The sequence below is a fragment of the Myxocyprinus asiaticus genome, chromosome 49 (assembly GCF_019703515.2).
Source record: "Myxocyprinus asiaticus isolate MX2 ecotype Aquarium Trade chromosome 49, UBuf_Myxa_2, whole genome shotgun sequence".
Taxonomy (NCBI): domain Eukaryota; kingdom Metazoa; phylum Chordata; class Actinopteri; order Cypriniformes; family Catostomidae; genus Myxocyprinus; species Myxocyprinus asiaticus.
The window spans coordinates 5,987,148-6,000,442 of record NC_059392.1 but is presented as its reverse complement, the minus strand read 5'-3'; positions in this window follow the sequence as shown (position 1 = coordinate 6,000,442).

Genomic DNA, 13,295 nt, shown 5'->3' with positions numbered 1-13,295 from the left:
AAGAAACATGTATACTTAGATATGCAATATTACTTATATTAAAAGCAGTGTTTTGTAGTCCCATATCTTGAGGTTTTCCCTGTAATGGTAGAATAGTAGATTTAGTCCAATTTATAAAGTAGTCAGACATTTTTGAGTAGTTGTTAACCAGTTCAGTGACTTCTTTTAGTGATGTCTTGTTTTTTTGTTTTTTTAAATAGTAAAATGTCATCTGCATATAATGAAATTTTATGAATGCTGTTTTGAGATGTGATTCCCTCAATGTTGCCCTTCTGTCGTATTGCATCAGCTAACGGTTCTATAAATAAGGCGAATAGAAGTGAGGAGAGTGGACATCCTTGTCTGGTTCCTCATTGTAGATGGAATGCTGGAGAGATAATGCCATTTGTGATTACTGATGCAGTCAGTGTGGAGTACAATGTTTTAATCCAATGAATGAATGATTTACCCAAGCCAAAATCCCAGTTGCCTCCGCATCTGAGACCATCAACCCGAGCATCTTATCACTTGGCTTGTTGAGCGTGTTGCCACGGAGACATAGCTCGCGCGGAGGCTTCACACCATCCACCGCAGCAACCACCCTCAACTCACCACGCGCCCCACCAAGAACGAACCACATTATAGCGACCATGAGGAGTTTACCCCACGTGACTCTACCCTCCCTAGCAACTGGGCCAATTTGGTTGCTTAGGAGACCTGGCTGGAGTCACTCAGCATGCCCTGGGATTCGAACTAGCGAGCTAGCGAACTCCAGGGGTGGTAGCCGGCATATTTTACCACTGCCATCATTCTTAAGAATAGGGGTGATATTTTTTTGCCAGAAATGTTTATAAAATTCTGGTGGGTATCCATCTAATCCAGGGGCTTTATTATTTGATCTGTTATTGGTTCATTTAGGGCTATTATTTGGGATGTGGTTAAACTTGGTAATACTATATTACTTAAGAAGTTGTGAATCTGTTCATCATTTCCTTGTTTCTCATTGCTATACAGATTTTTGTAGAATGTTCGAAAGGTGTCGTTAATTTCTTGTGCTTTATAGAAATTCTTACATTCAGGATTTTTTATTGTTGTTATCAGTGATTTTCCTTTGGTGCATTTAATCAAATTGGCAAGGTATTTTCATGATTCATCATTATATTCACAATTAGTACATCTTGGGCGTTGTTTTTGTGTGTAATTTCTTCAATTTTATTGTGTGTTGCGTTTAGTTCTTTTAGTATTTGTTCTGAGGGGTTTTGTGTATTGGCATTATGTAATGTTTTTAATCTATTTTCTAATTCCTTCTCAAGTTCCTGTTCTTTCCTGTGTTTATATGTGGAGTATTCAATTATTTTACCTCTTAACACTGTTCTAGCTGTTTCTCAAAATGCTAATGCAGACACTTCCTGGGAGTCGTTTGTTTCCATAAATAAAGCCCATTCTCGTTTGAAGTACTTTTCAAATTCTATGTCTTGAAGCAAAGAAAGGTTCATTCTCCATCTATTTGTGGTTTTTAGGGTATTTTCATTTTTTATAGTCAGAGTGACTGGTGCATGTTCGTAAATAACTATAGGGCTAATTGAGGAGTCAGTGATGTCTGGAATAATGGAGTTACTTATAAAGAAGTAATCAATGTGTGAATGTGATTTATGGACTGGTGAAAAATAAGTGTAGTCCTTTGAGGTAGGATTTGCAAGTCTCCAGCCATCGCCAAGACCGAAGTCGGTCATATATTGTTTAATGATATTAGCAGAATGCGATAATTTTTTTTGTGTCTGGGTTGGCAGCATAAAATAGTATAACACGACGGTCCAATAGACATTTTATGGGTGGTACTGTCATAACACGCTAGTTTACTGTTATGCTCTCTCCTATTATAGAGCCACGGAGCTTGTTATCTTAGTAAATAAAATTATCTCTGACAGTTCTTCCCTGTCATTCATAAAATGATGAAGGAAGGAGCTCTTAGCACCATTTGATGTACAAAACAAGTCCAGATGGCTCTTGTGATAGAAATCAAGTATTTTTCAGCCTATGTAAGGCACATTTTAATTACCACAGAAGCACACCAAGTATTAACCATCACCAAAACGCATAATGAGACATTTTTCCTGCAAGCGCTTTTCATGTGGAGTTCAACACGATGCTTGACACTGGCTTTGACGCTCTGACACGAATCATGAACGCGGCTTCATGATTGCTGTAACAAAGCGGATAGCCACAATCTGCCGGCTGATTAATATTGTGGAGGATGAGAGTTTAAGAGATTTATTTTGCATTGCAATGACTTGTTCTTTCAGTTAGTCAAACTCCCACTTAGACTTTGGGAAACGTTTAATGTTACATGAATTGGTGCTATTTTAGTGCATTTCTATCTTTATAGTGTGGAATCGTTCAATCGACTGACAGCACTAATAAAAATGCTATAAATGTTTTTCAAAAATGTATCAAACCGACATGGATTCAAATAATGCATGTCTACGAATTTGACGTGTGTTTAAAAAGTAAATTTTTAGGGGCCTGGGTAGCTCAGTGGTAAAAGACGCTGGCTACCACCCCTGAAGTTCGCTAGTTCGAATCCCAGGGAGTGCTGAGTGACTCCAGCCAGGTCTCCTAAGCAACCAAATTGGCCCGGTTGCTAGGGAGGGTAGAGTCACATGGGCTAACCTCCTTGTGGTCGCTATAATGTGGTTCGTTCTCGGTGGGGCGAGTGGTGAGTTGAGTGCGGATGCCGCGGTGGGTGGCGTGAAGCCTCCACATGCGCTATGTCTCCGTGGCAATGTGCTCAACAAGCCACGTGATAAGATGCATGGGTTGATGGTCTCAGACGCGGAGGCAACTGGGATTCATCCTCCACCACCCGGATTGAGGCAAATCACTACGTGACCACAAGGACTTAAAAGCGCACTGGGAATTGGGCATTCCAAATTGGGTGAAAAAGGGGAAAAATCCCCCCAAAAAGTACATTTTTAAACAATTTCTCATTTTTATCATCTCAGACAACCTTATTTATCAACTACTCAAGTATTTGTGTAATAGGACGTTGACTCAAAACCTTTTCTGCGATATAGCTGACAACTCTCTTTCATTTGAAAGAAGCACCATGTAAAATATGTTTACATTTAGCAAATGTTGTTTTGAAGTACTTGTTCACTTGAGTTCCTGGTGAAGTTGTTTATCTAAGAGGGCGGTTGTGAGGGGGGCAGTGGGCGGAGCTTATCTGTCCACTGATATCGTTATCAGTGGCATAAACAGAGCTCTGTGTTTTTCCAGGTAACCAAGCCCTGGTTTTATCAGCAGAGGTGTCTCGCACTCATTGGCACTCAACAATAGTCATTTGCATCTTGAATTTTGGTTTACGGGAAGATTGCAGAGGATAATTAGGTGTGACTAATCTGCCGCAAAAAATGTGGCTCATTCATTTAAAATGGGACACAGAGTTCACCTGACCTAAGCAGCTAGCTTGAAATTGAAAAGGATGAGTGTTTACATATCCTGAGAGGATCGTTCCACTAATGATAACTTTGTGTTTATGTTCTCATGCTATCACTGCTGTAAATAGACCACACATCTTTTCTCAGGGCTGGTTTCATTGGCCCGGCTGTTTTATTTAAAGGTGACTCACTGGAGTGTGACCGATGCTTTTTTCATGTTGTCCAAGGGTGTGTGTTTGTGTGTTTGTCTATTTATGAGAATGCCTATGGGTTTGTGTGTTTGTGTGTGTTTGCACAGGACATGCTGGGTAACCAAATCACGGCCTGGATGCCAGCGTTAAACCTTAGAAAGAGAAACACAGTGCAAATGAGGACAAATGTTTACAACATAACACAAGCAATTGAGATGATATCAATTTTCTTAGACAATACGCTTCACAGCCCATGTATATGGTACAAGTCGTTATAATATATCAACAGTGGGGTCCAAAAGTCTGAATCCAGATTTTCAATCAAAATCCCCTAATTTGAACCTGAAAGTGTTAGGATTTTGAATCATATTAAACAAAGAAAAATTATAATGATAAACTAATCAGAAATATTTAAGATTTGGCACTACATTTTGTGAAAGTCAAATTTGTGACATTATTGACAAAAATACTAAATACTAAGAAATTCTGGAATTCATGGGGAAAACAATACAAGGATTAATTTGTTTACATTAGTTAACATGAACTAACAATAAACAATACTTGTACAGCATTTATTAACATTGGTTAATATTAATTTCAACATATAGTAATACATTTTTAAATTCTAAAGTTGTATACACTGATGAGCCAAAACATTATGACCACTCACAGGTGAAGCGAATAATGTTGATCATCTCCTAACAAAGCCACATGTCAAGATCCGGGTAGATTAGACGGTAAGCGAATAATTACTAGTTGTCAACATGTTGAATGCAGGAGAAATGGGCAGAAGTAAAGACCTGAGCGACTTTTTGTTATGGTCAGACGACTGGGTCAGAGCATCTCTGAAATGGCAAGGCTTGTGGGGTGCTCCCAGTCAGCAGCAGTGAGTACCTACCGACAGAGGTCCGAGGAGGGACAAACCACAAACTGGCGACAGGATGTTGGGTGCCCTAGGCCAATTGATGTGCAAGGGCAACGAAGGCTATCCCGTCTGGTCCGAACCGACAGAAGATCTACTGTGGCACAAGTCACAGAAAACTTTAATGATGGTTATGGGAGGAATGTGTCACAACACACAGTGTATCGCACCCTGCTGCGTATGGGGAGGAGTAGCTGCAGACCGATCAGAGTGCCCAAAAGCACCTACAATGGGCACGCGAGCATTGGAACAACGCAACGGAAATCGTCTTGTAAATTAAGGGTGTGTCAAAAAACAACTCGAAATGCATGGTCTACTCAGTGACTTTTTAAAATAACAGTGGAAGCTTGTTTGTCAACATGAACATCTCTGTTTTGGTAAGAAATTGTAACTAGTAAACCAATAGACACTCGTCGCACACCTGGGTGGTCGTTGGCAGGTGTGTAAGACACAGTCAATACAAATGAAAACAATAGAAAAAGTTTTGCACACTGTCATAGCTTCAAAACGTTTTGGTCAAAAACCTTTTTCAGGCATTATAGGTAAGAATGCAAGTGAAAGCATTTTAGAAATCTGCAGGTGTACAAACAAGGTGTTTTAACACCTTTCATATATTAATTTGTCTTTTTAACTAATTTGATATTTTTAACATACAGTATAATAGAAAATGTATAGAATGCAGTCCAGTCCCTCTTTTGATTCTGATAAGCAAAGACAGATCTTTAGGTCAAACAAAATATAAAATGTGTTAACATGCACATTCTTACACCAATTATGCTTAATAAGCCAACATGTTAATGGCTTTACTTTATCGCAATATGGCCGTAACCAGTTTAAGCAAAAAACTAGCAGCAGACTACCACCCCTGGAGTCGCGAGTTCAAATCCAGGGCGTGCTGAGTGAATCCAGCTAGGTCTCCTAAGCAATCAAATTGGCCTGGTTGCTAGGGAGGGTAGAGTCACATGGGGAAACCTCCTCGTGGTCGATATAATGTGGTTCGCTCTTGGTGGGGCGCGTGGTGAGTTGTGCGTGGATGCCGCGGAGAATAGTGTGAAGCCTCCACGCACTATGTCTCCACGGTAATGCACTCAACAAGCCACGTGATAAGATGCGCAGGTTGACGGTCTTAGATGCGGAGGCAACTGAGATTCGAGGACTTAGAGTGCATTGGGAATTGGGTATTCCAAATTGGGGAGAAAAGGAGAGAAAAAAAAAACTATCGAAAATCATAATTTTTCATATGAATCTACCAAGGAGGTCTATAATACCTGGAAAAATATATCTAATAATATTTGCGATTTAAATGTTGCTTGCAATAAATTTCATTTCGTCAGTGTACACGGTTATGCTGCATTCCATTCAAGTTGGATGTGGGATATTCCTACTTGATATCTCCGACCATAAATGCATTCCATTCCCCGATATTTGGAAGATGACATTTAAGGAAACAAAACTGCAATGCTCCCGTTAGCTTAGCAGGGGTTTGACTCTCATTAGAGATGTCTCCTAGCAACCCAACTGATAAACAATGCTGCAGCGCTAGCATTTGTGCTACAGGTGTACAATTATCAAAAGAGATTATAATGTTTTATACAACTGTTTCTGCAGGTGTTTGTTAAACAAGTCTCAATATCATGTAATGTGGAAACAAACTCATTTATCAATATTACTTAATAAAGCGAATGTTTATCACTTACTTTGTATATCTCCCTGAGTGTCGACATGTTTGTGTGACATAATGCCCCTGCATCTCGGCAAAATTGGAGTTGAGAATTTCTGCACGAGCCTTCAAGTTGTAATTCTGACTTCAAGATGCATTCCACTGCACTTTTCCTAAAGTTGTAAAATCCGACTATCCGAGTTGAATGGAACGCAGCACTTGATCTGACACTGAATGCTCAAGCAGCCTAATTTACACTTCCTTTAAAATTCCTGATGTTGCTATAACAATGCAAAAAGCACTTACCAATTTGCTTGAAATGAAAATCAGTCCTCCTTTCCTGATTAATAAATTAAGCAATCACACGGTCATGCAGAACATCTCGTGTTTTTAAATCCATAAGGATGTCTTTCTCAATGGCGATAGTGGCAGTGATGACAGCCGACTCCTCAGCAAGATCTCGCGCTCTTCGCTTTCAAATTACGTGTATCACTTAAAGCATGATTTTGTCATTCAAGGCCAGCTAGAAGGCCTCGACCGGGACACATCCTAAAGTTTACACCCACCAAGAACAAATAAATCAATCTGATTGGCTGATGAATCTGACAATCTGACTTTAGTTGCCCATTCATTTTGAGGGATTCTGAAGAAATTCTGAAGGCCTGACGGGGTGGAGCTCAAACTCACACGCTGCTTTGGGCATGCCATTTGTGAAACAGTTGTCACGCTTTGCTTGTAAGCATCAAGGTATAAATTCTGACTGGATAAACTTCGTTTTTATGTATTTGTTTGTAGATTAATTAAGAGTGGAAACGATTAAAAATACATAGGCAAAAAAGACTGAGAATGAAAGGATGAAACATATTTATTTATTTGGCATGTTAGGCCAGCAGAGAAGGCTTTGCTGGCCCTGAGAATTTGCCACTGCTCAAAATATAGTCTCTTTTATTTTTCTTACCAGTGTTTCGGCAGTCAGCCTTTTTCAAGGTATGTCTGACTTTATAAACACTTATTTTTCACTCTATTACTCACACCCTGTTATGTTATAATTAGGGCTGTCAGTCAATATTTTTTTTTTTTTTTTATAAAAAATTATTCAAATATTTATAAATATAATATTTATAATACCTGTAATAAAGGTATAATATAGATTGAAATTCAGTTTGAAATAAATTGCATTATTGATAGATGAATAAAGCATTGGTTAGACAATACAAAAAGAACTCAATATATTGTTTGTTTTATTCTCATATCATTGAACAAGCCTACAGTTGACAGCAACCTGTATTGCATTGAGTTCGTCAATGTGTCCAGTTCACAAAGTACGTGTTCTTGCGTTCCATCTGCACTATTTTTAATTGTCGCTCTATGAACATGTGCGTGCCTCAGACGAACGCGTTTGGACAATCTCACTGGTATTCATCATCCTAATCGTCACATTTTTAGGATGCTCTGTCAAGGTAAATATAGTGGAAACTTTGAAAATCATGTCTCAAGATTCCTGTATTCTATTGTATTTCTCCCACCTGTTGTGCTTCTGTTTCCTCCAATCTCATTCTTTGGCTACACTGCTTGTGGGGTTTGTTGAGGCGCACTGCCACCTATTCACATGGCTTGTAAAAACAGATTCTTCAAGCTTGAAAAAGTCAGTGGTTTCCCTTGATGACATCGCCTCTACAATGATCTCTCTGGCCACTTGCAGCTGGTATGGTTGGAAAATCCGTACTTTTATTACGGAATTTACACATCAGGGGGCATGATTAATTACGTTAATTATTATTTTTTTTTTTTTTTATTAACGCGTTAAATCGACAGCCCTAGTTATAATATCAGAACACTTTTACACTAATGCATCATTTGAAAAACAATACATTTTAACGGTTGTGTTACACACAGACCCATCGAAAGTGCCATAGAAGTGACACGAAATGACATGGTTGCTTCAGTAAATGGCAGTGGTGGCTGTGGTGGCTCAGTGGTTAAGGCTCTGGGTTACTGATCAGAAGGTCAGGGGTTCAAGCCCCAGCACCACCAAGATGCCACTGTTGGGCCCTTGAGCAAGGCCCTTGACCCTATCTGCTCCAGGGGTGCCGTATCATGGCTGACCCTGCACTCTGACCCCAGCCTAGCTGGGATATGTGAAAAAGAAGAATTTCACTGTATATGTGTGATAAATAAAGAAAATTATAAATTAAAAAAAAATGTGCTTTTAATGTCTAAATTCTTTTTAAAACACTATAGGTTAGGTGTTGATTTATGGTAAGGATGTCTGTTTTGTTTACCTTATTTAATTTTTCTTATCGCTATTCATTACATTAAGGTTAAAGTTTAAGTTTAGAGAAGTACGTTTTACTCATTAAAACATCCATCTAATATTCACCTTAAAAAACTTGTCAGATTACAACACAATTTCACTCGCAATTTCACTCGCCACCCTGGACATATCCCTGGTAAACTGCAGCTAAACCTGTAATGAAACACAAAATTTAGTTTTCAAAATGTTGCCATTGTCATGGAAATGTCATGAGATCTGGCTGAAAGTTTTGGTACTTCGATACTAGTCAATACTAAAATAAAAAAGATATCACGATACCAATGAAACTGAAAATGCATATCAGAACAAAAACCAAGCCATAAGGTCAAATGAACTGCCTGAAGAGCTCAGAGACAGGATTGTGTCAAGACAAAGGTCTGGGGAAGGCTACAAAAAATGTTTTGGCTGAATCAAAGGTTCCCAAGAGCACAGTGGCCTCCATAATTCTTAAATGGAAGTTTGGAACAACCAGGACTCTTCCTAGAGCTAGATCTCTGGTAAGAGAGGTGACCAAGAACCTGATGGTCACCCTGGTTGAGCTCCAGAGATCATGTGTGGAGATGGGAGAAACTTGCAGAAGGACAACCATCACTGCAACACTACACAGATCTGGGCTTTATGGCAGAGTGGCCAATTGCAAGACACATAAATAAGCACCTAAAGGACTCTCAGACTGTGATAAACACGATTCTCTGGTCTGATGAAACAAAGATTGAACTGTTTGGCCTCAATTCCAAGCTCTCTGGAAGTAACCAAGCACCACTGATTACCTGCACAATACCATCCCAGTGGTGAAGCATGGTGGTAGGGGTGTGGGGGTATTTTTCAGTGGCAGGGACTGGGGGACTGGCCAGGGATGAAGGAAAGCTGAACACAGCAAAATATAGAGATATCTTTAATGAAAACCTTGTCCAGAGCACTCAGGACCTCAGACTGGGCCGAAGGTTCACCTTCCAACAGGACAATGACCCTGAGCACACAGCCAAGACAACGCAAGAGTGGATTAGGGACAACTCTGTGAATGTCCTTGAGTGGCCGGACTTGAATCCAATCGAACATCTCTGGAGAGACCTGAAAATGGCTGTCCACCGACAGTCCCCATCCAACCTGGCAGAGCTTGAGAGGATTTGCAGAGAAGAATGGCAGAAAATCCCCAAATTTGAAAACCAATCAAACATCTCTGGAGAGACCTGAAAATAGCTGTCCACCGACGGTCCCCATACAACCTGGCAGAGCTTGAGAGGATTTGCAGAGAAGAATGGCAGAAAATCCCCAAATTCATGTGTGCAAAGCTTGTCACATCATATCCAAAAAGACTTGAGGTTGTAATTGCTGCCAAAGGTGCTTCAACTAAGTACTGAGTTAAGAGTCTGAATACTTATGACAGTGTGATATTTCAGTTTTTTCTTTTTAATAAATTTGCAAAGTTATCAAAAATCCGGTTTTTGCTTTGTCATTATGGGGTATGGAGTATAGATTGATGTGAAAAAAATAATAATAATTTAAAGCATTTCAGCATAAGGCTGCAACATAACAAAATGTGGAAAAAAAAATAAAGGGGTCTAAATCCTTTCTGAACGCATGATAGATAGATAGATAGATAGATAGACAGACAGACAATTAAAATTTCGAAGACTAAAAAATATAGCCACGAGTACACATTACACAACAAATTCATATTGTCTGACTCAAAGTTGGGCAACAAAAGCCACCTACTGTTTGAAGACGTCAATCACGGCTGAAAATCACCCACTGTCTGAAAGATTTATCCTGGGTCAATTTCACCCTCTATTTTCCCTCTTACTGCATGACCAGACTTTCAAACAGCACACTGACAAATCACCACAGAGTAAACAGAGTTTACGGAGGTCCGAATTTGTTTCTGATGGAACAGAAAAGCGCTTTGTCATTGTGTTAACATGCACAGACCTCACAAACCTAATGAGCAATGCCTGGAAACCACCCACACACTGGCGAGGAGCAGTTGCTCTGTTCCACTGTATTCTAGAGGAAATTAAACACTGAAAGGGGGTAAATTATAATTTATGTAAGAGTGGTATGCTGGAGTTTAATTGACGTAAATGCTGACAAAGATATAGGACATTAGTTAACACCAACTACATTTTTACAATAGTAAAAAAAAAATTTTTTTTTTACAATAGTGATGCTCGCCGTTCAAAATTCGCCACCATGGGTATAATGGGTGGTTGCCAGGGGGTTGCTTTACAGTTCCTAACATGTTCTGAGTGGTTTTCAGCATGTTCTGGGTGATTGCTAGGGTGTTCTGATAGTTGCTAGGTGGTCAGGGTTGGGAGGGTTACTTTTGAAATGTATTCCACTACAGATTACAGAATACATGCTGTAAAATGTCATTTGTAATGTATTCAATTAGATTACTCAAGGTCAGTAACATATTCTAAATACTTTGGATTACTTCTTCAGCACTGGTAGATTTTTTCACTTGTTTTGACTATAAAAACTCTGCCAGTACAGTAAGACAAAATACACATGTTAAAAATACATTCTCTGAAAAACCTGAATATCTTATGCAGTGTTGTTTATAAAACAAGATTAATCAAACTGATCTTGTTTTAAGGATTTTTAGATATTTTTACAGGAAAACAATACATAAATTATTATCAAGAATAAGATTTTTGCCCTAATATTAAAGATCTTGCTATAAAAAGAAATTATGATCCAACGTGAATTTTCTTGATAAACAAATATGATCGTTCCTGGTAAAATGTGCATGTAAAATGGCTAGAAATAGTATTTTATCTTAGCGTAAAGCTGACAATTTACACAAGGTTTATTTCTATTTCTTCTGCTCCAAACTTACTTCAAACATACTTCTCTGTCTGCTCGTATGAATGTAACACATCATAAGAAAGTGCTTCACCGCTGTTCAAATGCACTTTGGATCACATCATTTATATGTATAAATGTTTTCCATCTGAAAGGACTAAATATTCAATGAAGCAAATGACAATAACATGCAAAGTAATCTCTTCAGTAATCTAAATACTTTTTGAATATAACTGTATTCTAAATACCTATGGTTTAAATTGTAACTGTAGTGGAATACAGTTACTTACATTTTGTGTTTTAAATACGTAATCCCGTTACTTGTATTTCTTTACTCTCCAACCCTGTAGGTGGTTGCTTGTATGTATTGTGTAGTTGTCATGTGTTTTGAGTGCAGTTGCTAAGGTGTTCTGGTGGTTGCTAGAGTGTAAGGGGTGGTTGCCAGGGGGTTGCTATACAGTTCTTAAGGGCTTTTGAGTGGTTTTTAGCATATTGCTATGATTTTCTGGGTGGTTGCTAATGGGAGTAATAGGTTGTTGCCAGGGGTTATTATACTGTCCCTAAGGTGTTCTGAGTGGTTTTTAGCATGTTGCTATGCAGTTGCTAGGGTGTTCTGGTGGTTGCTATGTAGTTACTAGTATGTAATGGGTAGTAACCAGAAGGTTACTATAAAGTTCCTTAGGTGTTCTGAGTAGTTTTTAAGCACGTTGCTATGCAGGTGCTAGGGTGTTCTGGGTGTTTGCTCTGCAGTTGCTTGGGAGTAGTAGGTGGTTGCCAGGGGGTTGCTATATGGCTTCTCTAGAGTTCTGAGTGGTTTTTTGCATGTTGCTGCTATGCAGTTGCTAGGGTCTTATGGGTGGTTGCCAGCAGGTTGCTGAAAGGTTCCTAAGGTGTTTTAAATGGATTTTAGCACATTGCTATGCAGACGCTAGGGCGTTTTGGATGGTTGTAGAGTGTAATTTGGTGGTTGCCAGGGGGTTGCTATATGGTTCCTAAGGTGTTTTAAATGGTTTATAGCACATTGCTATGCAGATGCTGGGGTGTTCTGGATGGTTGCTAGAGTGTGATTTGGTGATTGCCAGGGGGTAGCTATACAGTTCCTAAGGTGTTTTTATTGGTTTTTAGCACATTGCTATGCAGTTATAGGGTGTTCTGGTTGGTTACAAGGGTGTAATGGATGGTTGCCAGCAGGTTGCTGAACGGTTCCTAAGGTGTTTTAAATGGTTTGATAGCACATTGCTATGCAGTTGCTAGGGTGTTCTGTTGGTTGCTAGGGTGTTGCTTGAGGTTACCGTACAGTTCCTGAGGTGTTTTGAATATTTATTTGCACATTGCTATGCAGTTGCTAGGGTGTTATGGTAGTTGCTACAGTACGTGGTTGATAGAGTGTAATTGGTGGTTGATAGGGTGTTGCTATATGGTTCCTAAAGTGTTCTAAATGGTTTTTAGCATGTTGCTATGCAAATGCTAGGGTGTTCTGGGTGGTTGCTAAAGTGTAATTGGTGGTTGCCAGGGGGTTGCTATACGGTTCCTAAAGTGTTCTAAATGGTTTTTAGCATGTTGCTATGCAAATGCTAGGGTGTTCTGGGTGGTTGCTAAAGTGTAATTGGTGGTTGCCAGGGGGTTGCTATACGGTTCCTAAAGTGTTCTAAATGGGTTTTAGCATGTTGCTATGCAAATGCTAGGGTGTTATGGGTGGTTGCTAAAGTGTAATTGGTGGTTGCCAGGGGGTTGCTATACGGTTCCTAATGTGTTTTAAATGGTTTAAATCACATTGCTATGCAGATGCTGGGGTGTTCTGGATGGTTGCTAGAGTGTAATTTGGTGATTGCCAGGGGATTGCTCTATGGTTCCTAATGTGTTTTTAATGGTTTTTTAACACATTGCTATGCAGTTGCTAGGGTGTTCTAGTTGGTTGCAAGGGTGTAATGTGTGGTTGCCAGCAAGTTGCTGAATGGTTCCTAAGGTGTTTTAAATGGTTTGATAA